Below are 15064 nucleotides of genomic sequence, written 5' to 3' on the forward strand. Positions count from 1 at the left end.
TGAAAAAGGAAGCCCAAACACATAAGAGGAATGAAATAGTTGAACAAATAATTAAAATAACAGTTAAGCATATAAATGAGTAGATGAGGACAAATGTGGTATATAGGAGGGAATAATACTGAGCAGGATTTCCCAGAGGCTAGTGTTAATGAATTGATCTTTTCCATTGTCAGATGCCTATACCTCTATACAATTAAACAACAGATGTAGAAAGTGAAGTTCAAAACTGTTCATATTTGAAAGCTTTTTCTAGCTAATTATAAAAGGGAGTTGAAACCCCAGGCCCTCACTTTCCAGGAAAGTCACACACCCTCCTAAACATTCAATTTACCCTCCTGAAAAAAGAACAATCAATCACACATTCAATCCAACAATACTCTTACGCACCTGCCAACAGCCAAATATATTCATTAAGTCTGTCGAGGAATATTTGCAAGTGGAAACAATGCAGCAGTCACATCGTGAGAAAAAAAAGACCTTTTTCTGCAGAGATACCCATTGGCAATAGCACTGAATACTAATAACATGTTGGCATCCCGCTGTGACTAAAGAGATGCCAGAGAACACTTGCTACCCCAGCCATTTTAAATAATTCCACTAAATATAAGTATTGCAGTGTTTCTGTTTGTCAGACAGAAAGAGACCCGATTTCCTCAAGCGCACTGCTTAGCCCTCTTCTTATTATGACATTTTCATAGTTGACTTCCACTTTATGGGGTGCGAAGGCTATAGTCTGCAAGTATACCTTCAAGGTGACTTTTTGGATTGCCACGATGCTAAAGAACCTTCCTGCCCTCCTAAGGTAGTACTGATGTCCAGGGCCCCTTGGCACTGGAGCCTTTGATCGGAGCCTAGAGAGTTGTGGACTTGAATGATTATTTCTAGTAGCACAAATGAAAGTGCAAATGAAAGTGCAAAATTCGTGCCCCATTTGAAGCACTCTATAGGGCCTTATTCACTTGGAGAAAAACAGTTTTGTGGATTGAAACCACCAAGAAGACTCCAAGCAAAGGATGCTCCTGCAGCTTCTATCAATTGGTGCTATTTATTGAGCGCTTTCTGTATGCAAAGCACTGGACTAAGTGTCTGGGAAAGTACAAAACAATAGAGTTGGTAGATATCCTCCCAGCCCAGAAGGAGCTTACAGTCTAGATGGGAAGATACATTGAATAAATTATGGATACATCCCTAAGTGCTCTGGGGCCAAGGTGAGGGCATTGTCATTCAGTCGTCTTTATTGAGCTCTTCTGAGTGCAAAACATTGTACTAAGTGCTTGGGAGAGTACAATACAACAATAAACAGACACATTCCCTGCCTCCATACCAAGCCCCTCTTCAGAAGTGTCTCCTGCTGCCAGCAGGCAAGTCCCTGGGGCAACAGTCACCTGAGGGATGAGCCCCTGGATGATAATACACTCCCCCCCCCCCAGCTCAGATCTGCTGCAGGAAAATTTGTCAACAAGTAGCCTTCTCACCCCAGGGGATGAATCATCTTAGAGCTGGCCATGTGGCCCAAAGCCTGAGAAGTACAGAGAGTGACAAGTCTTCCTCTAGAAGCAGAAATTAAGAACACATTGTTGAAATGTGTCAAAGGAAAAAAAAAATTAGGAAAGTTAAAAATATAGGAGTTTATCATAAATAATCTCGGAAGTGGGTAGTCCTGGTTGCATGCAGTCAGATACTTAATAAATACAATAACTACTATGATTGAGAAACAAGTTACTATAATCCAAAGAGAACAAAACCTAAATGAGTTGATGAAAATTCAGGAAATAGGCTTGGAATCCATTAGAAACATTTCATTGTAGTGGGAATGAAAGGATTCCAGAAGGGAGTGTTCCAACAAAGTAGAAAAAACTTTATTGCTGGAACATTTAAATGGAAATCCACTACATCTATAGAGGATGGGTTGAACAAATCCTATAGTATTGGAAAGATGAACAGAATGATCTAATCAGTAGTGGTGGTACGTAACAATATTTTTAAAGCACCTATATGCACCTATGGGTTGGGACAGAGTACTTGGGTGAAAACCGAGGACCTAACTCTCCTGATGATCATAAGTCAAAAAATAAACATGCCGGGGAAAGGGGGCAGGTTTCAGACACATAAGGAAGGAGAGTTTGTTTTTATCTCCTTCACCTCCTAACTTGGGCAAATCACTGAATTGGTTTTAATTGGCCCCTTAGTTATCAGTATCTACAGAGGTCAAATGCTCAGAAATTTTTACCCACACTGAATGCTCTCATGGACTCTGAAGTCAGTCCCTCCAGATTCAGGTTAAGGCAATTTGGCAAAGAAGCATAGGAAAATTTGCATTGCTGTACTTTTGCTGTATCTATTGAGAGCCACAAAAACTCGGTGTCCATTATCCATCTGGTACTCTGCTTTAACTCAATTCAATAAAAGATAAACAAAGAACAAGGAGAGCAAAAAAGAAGTGCCCTTTCATACAACTTGGATAAAGTTTAATTGTGGAAGTTGTGGAATTTGTGAAGCACTTACTATGTGCCAGGCACTGTACTAAGCACTAAATTAGATACAGACAAATCAGGTTGGAAACAGTCCCTGTCCCACATGGGGGTCACAATCTTAATTCCCATTTTACAGATGAGGTAACTGAGTCACAGAGAAGTGATTTGCCCAAGGTCACACAGCAGACAGCTGGCAGAGCCAGAATTACAAACCAGGTCCTCTGACTCCCAGGCCCATGCTCTTTCTGTTACACCAGACTCTCCTAAAGGGAAGGGAAGCCCAAGAGCAGGAGAGTTCCACTTAATATATATGTTTTTAGATTGCTACTGAAGCTGCAGAGTCTTAAGCAAAATCCCATCCTCCTGGCACTGGACATTGTGGCAATACACCTGCACTGAATCAATAGATGAACTAATGAGTGAGATACCTCAACCTCAAAAGCAGTTTGAAATAGTAATAATAATAATAATAATACTTGTTAACAACTTATTATGTGTCAAACACTGTAGTAAGCACCGGCATGAATACAAGATAATAGTTTGGACACAGTCCCTGCCCATAATGAGCACAGAGTCTAGAAGGGGGGACAGACATTAATATACATAAATAAATAAAATAAATAAATAAGATCAATCTGAAACTTCACCGTCACAAATAATTACTTGTTATGATGTATATATATGACTATAATTCTATTTATTTATATTGATACCTGTTTGCTTGTTTTGATGTCTGTCTCTCCCCTTCTAGACTGTAAGCCCAGTGCGGGCATGGATTGTCTCTCTTTATTGCTGAATTGTACTTTTCAATTGCTTAGCACAGTGCTCTCCACATGGTAAGCACTCAATAAATACAATTGAAAGAATGAATATTTGAACAAAATATTGCTGAACAGCTATATACTGCTCTCTATTTTAATCATCTAGTGCCAGGAAGAAAAGGTTACCTCTTTACAATCTAACTTCTTCAAAGAAACAGTTAGTGAAGGGAAAGATCCAGACCACCAAACAGTGCTTCTGTGAATCAATTCTGACTGCCAAAAGCAAGACTTTTAGCCCTTTCTCCTCTGAAAGGTTCAGCACTATGAGATCAAAGGAAAAGGAAAACCAGTTTGACTCCCTTCCACCATAGGAAGGTGGAAAATGTAAGATCAAAAACTGATGAGGTTTGAGCTTCTATTCAGGAATGTCATTTGAGTTTATTAGGAATCTGAGATTTTGAAATTGGTCTTGTTGGTTGACTCAGACTGTAAATGGATAGAGTCTAACTGGTTTGGTCATAAATAATTGAAATCTGATCATGTAGTAATTTTTCATTCCTTGCCTTCATTTTCCATGGCAACAAAACAATAAAAAAAACTTTACGGTGGTATTTGTTAAGTGCTTACTATGTGCAAAGCACTGTTCTAAGCGCTGGGGGATAAAAGGTGATCAAGTTGTCCCACGTGGGGCTCACAGTTTTAATCCCCATTTTACAGATGAAGTAACCGAGGCACAGAGAAGTTAAGTGACCTGCCCAAAGTCACACAGCTGGCAAGCGGCAGAACCAGGATTAGAACCCATGACTTCTAATTCCCAATCCCAGGCTCTTTCCACTGAGACACATTGCTTCTCTAATGATTGTGAGATTGGGAAAGGGGAGGATAGGAAAATCAATCCATTAATCAAGGTATTTATTGGGTACTTTCTGGGTGCAAAGTTTGGGAAAGTGCTATGCAATAGATTTGGTATGCATTACCCATGCCCTCAATGAGTTAGCACCATGTAATATTTTTGAAAGAGAAATAAATGCTTCATTTCCCATCCTAAGGAAAATAACCCCAGCAATGGAGTGGAGTGGAGTGGAGTCTTCATTTCTCAGTCAAACTTTCTCAGAACGGGCTTCTCCAAGTCCAAGGACCTTAAAACCAGTAGATTCAATGACCCCACTTTTCTCCAGCCTCACCAAGCATTTCCTTTTTGGCTAGGGATTGATGCAATCTAAGACAGCCAGATTCTCTGCTCCTTCTACCCTTCTTTTACTTCTGACCAGCTCATTTTCTCTTCTGTTACACTCTCATTTTTCCTACAGGAAGAAGAATGAAGAAACAAGATAGAAACATTCTCCAAATACAAGCAAATAGAATCATTATTTCATAAAAAATCCCCTCTTGGTTTGTGGACAGTGACCGTGTTTCTACTACAGCAAAGAGTATCTAATACTCTATGTACACTTGATGCTAGGCATGATAATATTTTTAATGATCATAGTACTTTGCAGTATATATTTCCCAATGAGATTATGAAAAAAGTTAACCACCTTAGTTCTCCAGTTTCCATTTAAATAACGAAGCTTAATCAATCACCAATAAATTCTCTCAGGCCATCATTAGATAAAAGTGTCAAGACTGTCAGATCCATTCCAAACCTGAATTATTCCTCAGCTACTTCCCAACACTGCAGCCCTCTAGACATGCAAGAAAAATGAGTCAATAATAAATAGAAAGTCCTCATGTTATGGTTATGCTACTAAAATGCTAGCCAAATGATACAGATAGGAAGTGTACTGAGTAATCTGTTATGAAAAATTTCAGAATAAACATGCTTCATTCCACCTCTTTTTTATGATATTTGTAAAATGCTTCCTATGTGTCAATTAAGTAGGTACAGGTTAATTAGGTTGTACACAACCCCTGACCAACATGGGACTCCCACTCTAAATAGGAAGGAGAATAGGTATTTAACCCCATTTTACTGTCAAGTAAGAGAATTCAGTGCTACCCTTCAACTCTGTGCTGTCAGTGGAGATCCGTGTTTGGTGTAGGGATCACCAGATGTACACTGTTGCATATCTTCACTTTTATTGGACCAAATATCAACTCTAGACCTTTGCAAATTAGACTGTAAACTCCTTGTGGGCAGGGAACATGTTTACCAACCCTGTTATAGTGTACTCTCCCAAGTGAATTGGAAATTATTCGATGACATTTGCTGCTGATGGTGAAGTGCTTAGTACAGGGTTCTTCACATAGTGTTCTATAAATATGGTTAACTGAAAAATGATTTATAACTATCTACCTGTTTTCTTTAGCATGTGATTCTAGGGAATAATATTGAGTGAATAAGAGTTCCTACATGAAAGATTCACAGTCTTTTGATGACGATCTCTGGATTTTGAGTTGAAAGAATTTTCCGGTGTTATCCAGGCACCAGCTTCCAACTTCCTGCTTGTATCCCACAGCAGAATGCACGGAATAAGAATGAAAAGATTGGACTTCATGCTCTACTTCTTGCTGAAGATGACATAGAAAGTTCAGAAAAAATTCCTTCAAGAGTGGTATGGCTAATCTTTTCATCATGAAGTAATCCTGATTAATTTTTCAGGGTGTTCATAGTTCTTTAATAGTTACCAGAGCCAGCAGGTCTGATCTAGATAAGCTACTACTTACTGATTATACCAAATTTCCCTTTAGGAAAATGAAGTATGGCTTCCTCTCCTTCTCCTTCACTTCCATCTAATGGTATTTGAAAGAGTTGTGAAGTAGCTTCGGTAAGTGGATGAGGTGGCTTAGATGGTACTGGGGAGACAGCAAAGAGAAGCAGCATGGCTCAGTGGAAAGAGCCCGGGCTTGAGAGTCAGAAGTCATGGGTTTGAATCCTGACTCTGCCACTTGTCAGCTGTGTGACTCTGGGCAAGTCATTTCACTTCTCTGTGCCTCAGTTCCCTCATCTGTAAAAAATGGGGATTAACTGTGAGCCCCACGTGGGACAACCTGATTACCCCGTATCTACCCCAGAGCTTAGAATAGTGCTCTGCATATAGTAAGTGCTTAACAAATACCAACATTATTATTATTATTATTATTAAATTTGGCAATTAACAGATGAAAGGTTAATCGGGACTAAATTTAAATAGTCAGCTAACTCGCCTCAGCTCTGTTCATTGTTCCAAGGTAAATGTCATATACCTGAATGTCCCATTTCAGAAGTTTAATGAATCGGTCAAAACCAACTGAGACCCTTTCACACAATTGATATGCATGCAGCTCATGTATTTGAGAGCTTCTCCAAGGTCTCCCTTGTGGCATTTAACGTATTACTCACTTTACCAGAATATTAATCTTTTTGTTTTAAATTTCAGTGTAATAAGGATTATTTTGACTTTTTCAAGGAGATAATGCTGCTCACAATTGTTTCTTTTATTCTAATCACTGTACATGTAGGCAATCAACAGTACAACCCCTTCACACTCTGTGATTTGAGAAATGAGAATTACATCGAGCAAGAAATAAAATTAAATGTTTTCGTAACTAAAGCAATAATCAAAGCTGAGATAACAATCAAAATGGGAATAACAAATAAGGACAAATAATAAAAATGTATAAAATGTAGAGTATTTTGTGACTAAATCCACACTGCTAATAATGAAAGCCATAATTTTAGAATATAATTGAGGTTCAGGCAGTTTAGCTGCTGCTTATTAAAAGAAGTTTCTTTGACATCCAAGCATGTGTTTTCATTTAGCATCAACAAAAACAATCACATACATGTCCATTAAGGTTCTCATAAAAGACTTTTTTTAAAAGAAACAGATTCTTACTATTAGCAAAACAATATGGAGATTTAGAGGTTTGCAGTTTTGAATTTGGAATGACCAAATAAACCAGCTTGCATTAGGGCCAGCGGATAGGCAGATTATGGAGAACATAATCAAAAACTAAACTAGAGGCTTCTGAGAAAATTGTCTACCTTACAAAGAAATACAGAGGAGAGTGTGAGAAGAGATTTGAGGTGAGTAACATGGAGCCAGTGTGGAGAGAGGGTTTAATGATAAAGGAATCATAAAATAAATAAAAAAAAACCTTGACCAAGTAATTTCTTTGGATAAAATTCATCACATGAGAAGAATGTGTGAATCCAAGATCCCTAGTAACTTAGTAACTTTTGTTAGGTGACGTGAAGGATGCTAAATAAGACAGAAGAGTTTATTTAGCTATTAATGGAAATAGAATTTGCCCAACTTAACACGCTTTTTCTGAAATTTTTAGGCCCAGCAGCAGGCTAACCCTGCTCTTAGCTAACGGCGAGAGGAGAGGTGATTCACTTGGAGCATATATACCAGCACAGGTCATGCGAAAGAGAGGCAGATTATAAGGAATCACACATTTCAAATGGCAGCCATGGTCATTAACTAAAATGTGGCAGGAAAATCATTTGGGATCATGTCTCAGCCTTTGCAGCAGCACATGTTCACTTTCTTTGAAAGTGAAACACTACCAGAACATGAATGTTATTTCAAGAATGACCTGAACATTACTGGGCCAGGGCTTGAGAAAAGCTTCATTTTTTTTTTCCAGAAGGAAAAACATTAAATTGCCTTTTTGGTAGGAGTTGAAGGTGCCTAGCTTAAGGAAATAGGTGTTATTTGGGACAATCCCAAAGCATTGTTTGTGAACCAAGGCCTATGCTTGTTTTTGTTTTTCTACTCTAAAGTCCTTATGTAGACATTCAATCTGGAATCTAAAAAAAAAATATCACTTCAATATAGACTCTTCACAAACCATTCCTGAAACAATTAAGAAAGGGATTTTCAGGTTTTTCTTAACCTCTAGACACCCAGAAAATATATCAAAAGATAGTGATAAGAGTTTGGATTAACTCCTAACATACATCAAGAATGTCTTCTTTTTAACAGGTTTTTCTGCAATGTGTTTACAAATAGTAGTATTTGTACATTATTACTGTTATTATTATTGGGTATCATATTCAGTGGAAGTTCATTATGTTGGGCACATTTATCAATATCATTTGGGAAGTGGAATCTTTCTACTAATTTCAAAGCTTCCCAAAACACATTTTTTGTCCAACACCAAATTCTTTGTGAAATAGAGCTCTAACCAAACAAAAAAGATACAATGATGTATATAAGCTTTGGGCAGATTCATTGCCTTACAACTAAACTCTCCTATAATACTTTGAGTTCATATTATACTCAGTTCAAAATACACAACTTGGAAGAGTTCAGAGAATGACCTTGAAGATGGTATACTGTGAAGGCTCATAAGTTTTTATTGTTTTTTGCCTCAGCCACTACTTCCCTTCTAGATTTTAAGCTCCTCAAAAACAAGAACCGTATCTTTCAATCCTATTGGATATTCCTGTATCTGAACATCTAAGACAGTAATCTCCACACAGGAAATAAATACCCGTGACAATGATAATGGCATTTCTGTATCCATGGTTGTAATTATGAGTGTAATCCTGAAATGCAGAAAAATCTCCTTCCCATGAACAGAAATATTCTTCAGAGACTTCTCAGAGTCTATCCAGTTCCAAAAGCATCTCAAAGCGCTGTCGGGTTAAGAGGGGGGATGAATAAAGGAAGCAAGTCAAGGTGACACAGAAGGATGTGGGAAAAGAAGAAAGGAGAGCTTAGTCAGGGAAGGCCTCTAGGAATAGGGAGGGAGAACAGGTATTTTATGCCCATTTTACAGTTATGGAAACTAGGACATGGAAAAAGTCAAGTGACTAGTCAGCAGGCAAGTGGCAGGTTACAATCACCTGTTCTTCCAGGTTTATACTCATCAAGAGCAATTCCTCTCTAAATGGCAGGCTAGACTAGCTAGGCTAGTGTGTCCGTTGCTCTTTTCCAAAATTCCTCTACTATCCTGTATTGTTTTGAGTGTTCCTCACTATGTATTAACAAATGTCTCATGGCATGGTCCTGCCCTATTTTAATTCACACTGCAGCTGCTTGGGTATCATGCAGTCATCCATTCTCCTCTCAAGATGCAGAATTAACAGAACATTTAAGGATACTTTTGTTTGACAATTAATGAGCAATTCATAACTCTTTCTTCTTCCTGAAAGGACCATAAGAAAGGGTTGGAAGAACAATTTTCATGACAAGAAGAAATCAAGCAAAGAATGACTTGGTGGAAATATGTTTAGACAAATGCCGGGAAAAAAGTAAAAAAAATAATAATTAAAAGCTATATTATGAATACAAATCAAATGCCTTTTGAGAGAAAGACTTCAAAAGCAATACTTTGAAATGAAAATAGATGACAACAGGCAAACTAACTCAGCTCTATCTTGCTCCTCCAGTCTGCAAAGCATTTGATGGGATGAAGAAGTCCTATTCCATCCACTGATTAAGCCAGAAAATATTTCCTATTCATACAGGTACATATAAATTGGTCACAGTGGAAAAAAGAGAAACATTAAACAGAGCAGAAGACATCCCTCAGAACATGAAACTACAATTTATGGTTGAACATGAGCTTTTTCAAAGTTTAATAACTGTTTTCAGAGATCCATTCACAATAGGAACAAAGAAGGGATACAAAATGATTGGAATGAGGTTCATTAAGGGAAAATATTTTAACTATCAGAGAACAAACCATTTAAGGTACAAACCTCATTATTTAAACCCTTTAGTAAACCCTTGTTTACTTTTGAAAGTCACCCAAATGTTTTTCTCAGTAGCAAAACACATTTAATGCACTTTAGTTTTTCTTTGATTCTTTCCTTGCCCTCAAACAGAACATAAAACCTAAAGGCATATGCAACCAGAACATTTAGACATTCAGGCAACATTTGTGCCTGAAAATTATTTTGCATTTATTTTGCAAAGTGAGACTGCATCAAGAATGTGCTATTTCAAAGCTTACTAGTCTGAAGAGCACCGTAACCGCAGTGAGATTTTTGCCTATGTTATGTGTACAAGGACCCTTCACATAACATAAAGGCTCCATGCAATTATTTTTTCCAGTCATCAGCAATCTGTATACATTAGATATTAAAGCCACCCTCAGCACATAATGTTTTATAGCTCATCCTCATTAAATTAATCTTCCTAAGCATTTTCATATTTTATGAACTTATGCAGTGTTTGATATGCAAAAAAGTTAGGAAACTGAAGCCTTTCAACAGAAAAATTCAGTAAAATAAGGTCTAAATAATATTACCATAAAAACTCAGCAATGGAAGGGATATCCACAAGCTACATCAATAACCCATTTCAATGTGGAAACAGTAAATTCATTCAATCGTATTTATTGAGCGCTTACTGTGTGCAGAGCACTCTACTAAGTGATTTATACCATCCTAATATTTAACGCCTCCCTTGCTCTGCATCTAAACATCCAGAGCACTCTACTAAGTGATTTATAGCATCCTAATATTTAACGCCTCCATTGCTCTGCATCTAAACATCCTTGTAAAAAGGACTTTATACTTTGGGGTGAAATGTGGAAAATATGCAGAGCAAAGGTAGAAAGTATTTTCCTCAATCAATCAATTGTATTTATTGAACACTTACTGGGTTCAGAGCACTTGAGACAACACAATATACAAGAGTTGGTAGATATGCTTCCTGTCCACAAAGAGCTTATAGTCTAGATGGGGCTACAGGTATTAATATAAACATATATTAATTATGGATATGTACATAAGTGCTGTGGAGCTGATGGATGAAGGAATAAATGATGAAAATCTAAGTGCAAAAGTGACACAAAAGGGAGTGGGAAAGGTGGAAATGAGGGCTTAGTCAAGGAAAGCTCCTTGGATGACATGTGCTTTTAACAAGGCTTTGAAAGGGGAGAGAGTAATTCTCCGTCAGAGAGAAGAGTGAAATGTACAGGAAGGGTAAGAGTAGGAAATTAGGGAAGCAAGGTAAGAGGGGGCAAGGTGATTGAATACTTTGAAGGTAAGGAGTTTCTTTTTGGGACAGGATTAAATGGGCAACCACTAGAGGTTCTTGAGAAGTGGAGAAACATGGGCTGAACATTTTTGTAGAAAAATGATCTGAGGGGAAGACTGGAGTAGGTAGGCAGGTCAGCGAGGAGGTTGATGCAGTAATCAACGATAAATGCTTAGATTAACATGGTAGCAGTTGGAGAGGAAATGGCAGATTTTAGCAATGTTGTGAAGGTTGAACTGATGTGATTTGGTGACAGACTGAATGTGTGTGTTGAATGAGAGAGATGAGTCAAGGATAATGGCAAGGTTATGGGCTTGGGAGACAAGGAGAATGGTGATGCTCTCTACTGTTATTATCACTGCATTAATTTCAGACTTTCAATAAATAGAAGTAACTCAGGATAAGGGTTGATTTGCATACAGGCAGCTTTGGATAAAGAGAGCTGTTTGTTTAGACATTTTGGTAGCTGTGACCATTTGATACAATATATGGGTAAATATGTTAATGTTTCTCTCCCCTAATAGATCACAAGCTCCTTGTGGGTAGGTGTTAGGCTGACACGACTGGCGTCATTTTAGAGAAGCCACCATTTCAAAACCCCATAAGGGACAATTAGGCAGGGTCCCACAGGCATGCCAAATTGCGTGGTTTCTGAGTTTCTCAAAAATGGAGGGCCCTCTTTGGCAACCAACCAATTAGAAGCTACCATGAGTCTTGCTCTCAACGATCTGCTCCCCTACAAGGGATCAGGCTCCTGTAAATTTGTGTTGGGATCAATCATGGGACACCCCATAGTTGGAGGAGTGGTTGGCCCATACTCAACTCTTGGAGACACCGGGACTCTCCGTGACAAAATGCAGGAGGTGAGGGGACTTCGACTCTTAGTTTTATGGAGTAGTTTTTTCTTTCTTTTCTGATGAGCATTCCCCTTCCCCTTTCGTGAAGTGCAGTTTCATGCTTTCCTTAAGGTTTTGTGGTTTCCTATTGTCAGATGCATCTCTTTGGACATATTTCTCCTGACAGATTGTCCCAGACTCATGTTATCTCTGATGGTCACCCAGAGATAATTGATTAATTAGTTACTGCTTCTCTCTGTTGTAACTTTTACAGTCAACTTGCTGTTGTGGCTGTGACCATATCTGCAGACCCTCCTGGGTCTCCATTATCCTGAGTCCAGCGATGTCAATACACAGAGTACCCTACGCTGGGTGTAACCTTTGTTATTTCTGTATTTCCCATCATCTTAGTACACTGTATTGCACCAAATCTGTCTTTCCCCCTATCTGTAATTTATTTCAATGCCTGCCTCCCCCTCTATACTATAAGCTCCTTGTGGACAGGGAAATGTTATATTTTACTCTCCCAAGTGCTCAGTACTCGCCACTCAGTGTGTAGTACAGTGCTTTGCTAAGCACTCAGTAAATACCACTGATTGATTGCAATGGACACTCAGTAAATGCTATTACTGCTGCTATTATAACTACTTACCTTCTCAGGATCGCATCTGGAGAGTTTCCAGTACTCTACCAGTCCCGACTACCGGAGTCAAGCAGAAGCTTACCCTTTCCATTCCTAGCTTGGGCAGTGGCTAGCAAGTGGAAAGCAAGCTGCTACAAGTCAAGACTCCCCTATGCTGGGCAGCAGTCGCATGGGAGAGAGTTGAAGGTGGAGACTCAAGTTTACTACGTGGAAGGAGAAAATGGTAAATGATTTCCATATTCTTACCTAGAAACTCTGTGGATCCACTACCAGAACAATTGCACATGGACCTGGAGTATTAGGGGGAGAAATGTGTTCATGGTGCTGCTATGGATTGGAGATGACTTGACAGCATAAGGGAAAAAATGACATGAGTTCTAATCCTGGCTCTGCCACTTTTCTTCGGTGTAACTTTGGGCAAGCCACTTAACTTCTCGGTGCCTCAGTACCTCATTTGGAAAATGGGGATGGAGACTGTGAGCCACTCGTGAGACAACCTGATGACCTTGTATCTACCCCAGTGCTTGGCACATAGTAAGCACTTAACAAATACCTTTATTATTATTATTACCACTACTACAGCCAGTACCAAAGCAATAGTGTAAACAGATTGAGAAGTCACTTGATATTGATTAGCCTCCAAGTAAGGCACTAATAGTAATATTATTTATTAAGTAGTAATAGCAATTTTTAAATTCATTCTGTGAGCACTGAATAATCACTGGGAAAAATACAGAGGTGGGAATTGGACTTTTTTATGGAATTCATTAAGTGATTACTATATGCTAGGCATCTATTGAGTGCTAGGGTAGATGAAAACTAATCAGGTTGAACCAAGTCCATATGTCACATGGGGTTCATAATCTTAATCTCCGTTTTAAAGATGAGGTAACTGAGGCACAGAGAAGTGAAGTGACATGCACAAGGTCACACAGCAGACAGGTATCATAGCCGGGATTACAATACAGGTCTGACTCTTAGGACCCATACTTGATCGACTAAGCCATGCTTCTTCATGGTTCCCGACCCTCCAGGAGCTCACAATCTAAGAATATAATGGCAGAGAGGAGAGTTGTGACAGATACATAAGGAGTGATGAAACAAAACATTAAAATATAAAAGACTAGGCATTTGTGAATTTAAACAAATCTTTTTGTCCTGACTTTCCCAGGATTTCAGAATGAGCTAGGGACTTCCCCTTGATTCTTGAGGGATTCCTTCTATGAGTTCACACCTTTTGTAATACCAAGACTGTTTACTCCACCACTGAAATTCTAGCACTAAAGATTGATACATTATTGGCATCTCCATGGGGTATAAGAAAAATGCTGTTCCAAACAAGCCTTGAATAGAACCAGCTATGAATTGAAATCATACTGTTGCATTCATTACCCTCTCGGAGAGCAATTATTCACAAATTGGATTACCAGCTGTGTTTTACAAGATTCTCAATTCCAATATACAACTTTTTAATTGTGTCCTCAGAGATGGAAAAGCCAAGATCCACTGAAGCATACTTGCCTCCTCTTGCTCCCACCCACCATCTTCAGCCACTCTTTCCCACACAGCCTTACAGAGAAGCAGCATGGGGCAGTGGATACGAACACAGGCCTGAGAGTCAGAAGGTCAGGGGTTCTAGTTCCCGCTCTGCCACTTGTCTAATCGCTTAGTACAGTGCTCAATAAATATGAATGAATGAATGCTGTGTGAACTTGGGCAAGCCACTTGACTTCTCTAGGCTTCAGTTATCTCATCTGCAAAATGGGGATTGAGACTGTGAGCCCCTCGTGTGACAGGGACTGTGTCCAACCCGATTGGCTGGTATCCACCCCAGCACTTAGTACAGTGCCTGGCACAGAGTAACCCTTAATAAATACCATTATTATTATCATTATTATAATAACCAACTTTGATGCTGACTTTCACATAAGAATATTTACATTTCTCCAGGTCCTCATTCTCAGTTTTTTCCTACTCTCAAGAGACCGTTTATCCCTCTCCAAAGAATCAAGGAACTAATTGTTTGCTCCCTTTCTGATCATTTCAACTTTCAGTGAGTCATGCATTTTCTACGGTTGGCACCTACTGAGAGGAAGCTGTTTCTTTTCCCTTGTCCCCCAAGTTTTAAAAGTGCAAAGTACCCGATAACTGCCTCACAATGAAGCCTAGTAAGGATTGGTTGGAGGTGGTATAATCCTAGTGATTTATAAAAATTATTATAATAGTAATCATAATCGATCATCTTTATTGATCACTTACTGTGCTCTGAGTTCTGTACTGTTTGGGAGAGTACAACTTAATCAAGTTGATAGATAAATTTCCTGCCCACAAATGAGCTTATAGTTTAGAGGATAATGATGCAATGATTCTAATTATTAAGCACTTACTGTGTGTTAAGTACTGTACTGTGCCCTGGGGTGGAGACAAG

This window comes from Ornithorhynchus anatinus, chromosome 12 (assembly GCF_004115215.2).
Source record: "Ornithorhynchus anatinus isolate Pmale09 chromosome 12, mOrnAna1.pri.v4, whole genome shotgun sequence".
NCBI lineage: Eukaryota > Metazoa > Chordata > Mammalia > Monotremata > Ornithorhynchidae > Ornithorhynchus > Ornithorhynchus anatinus.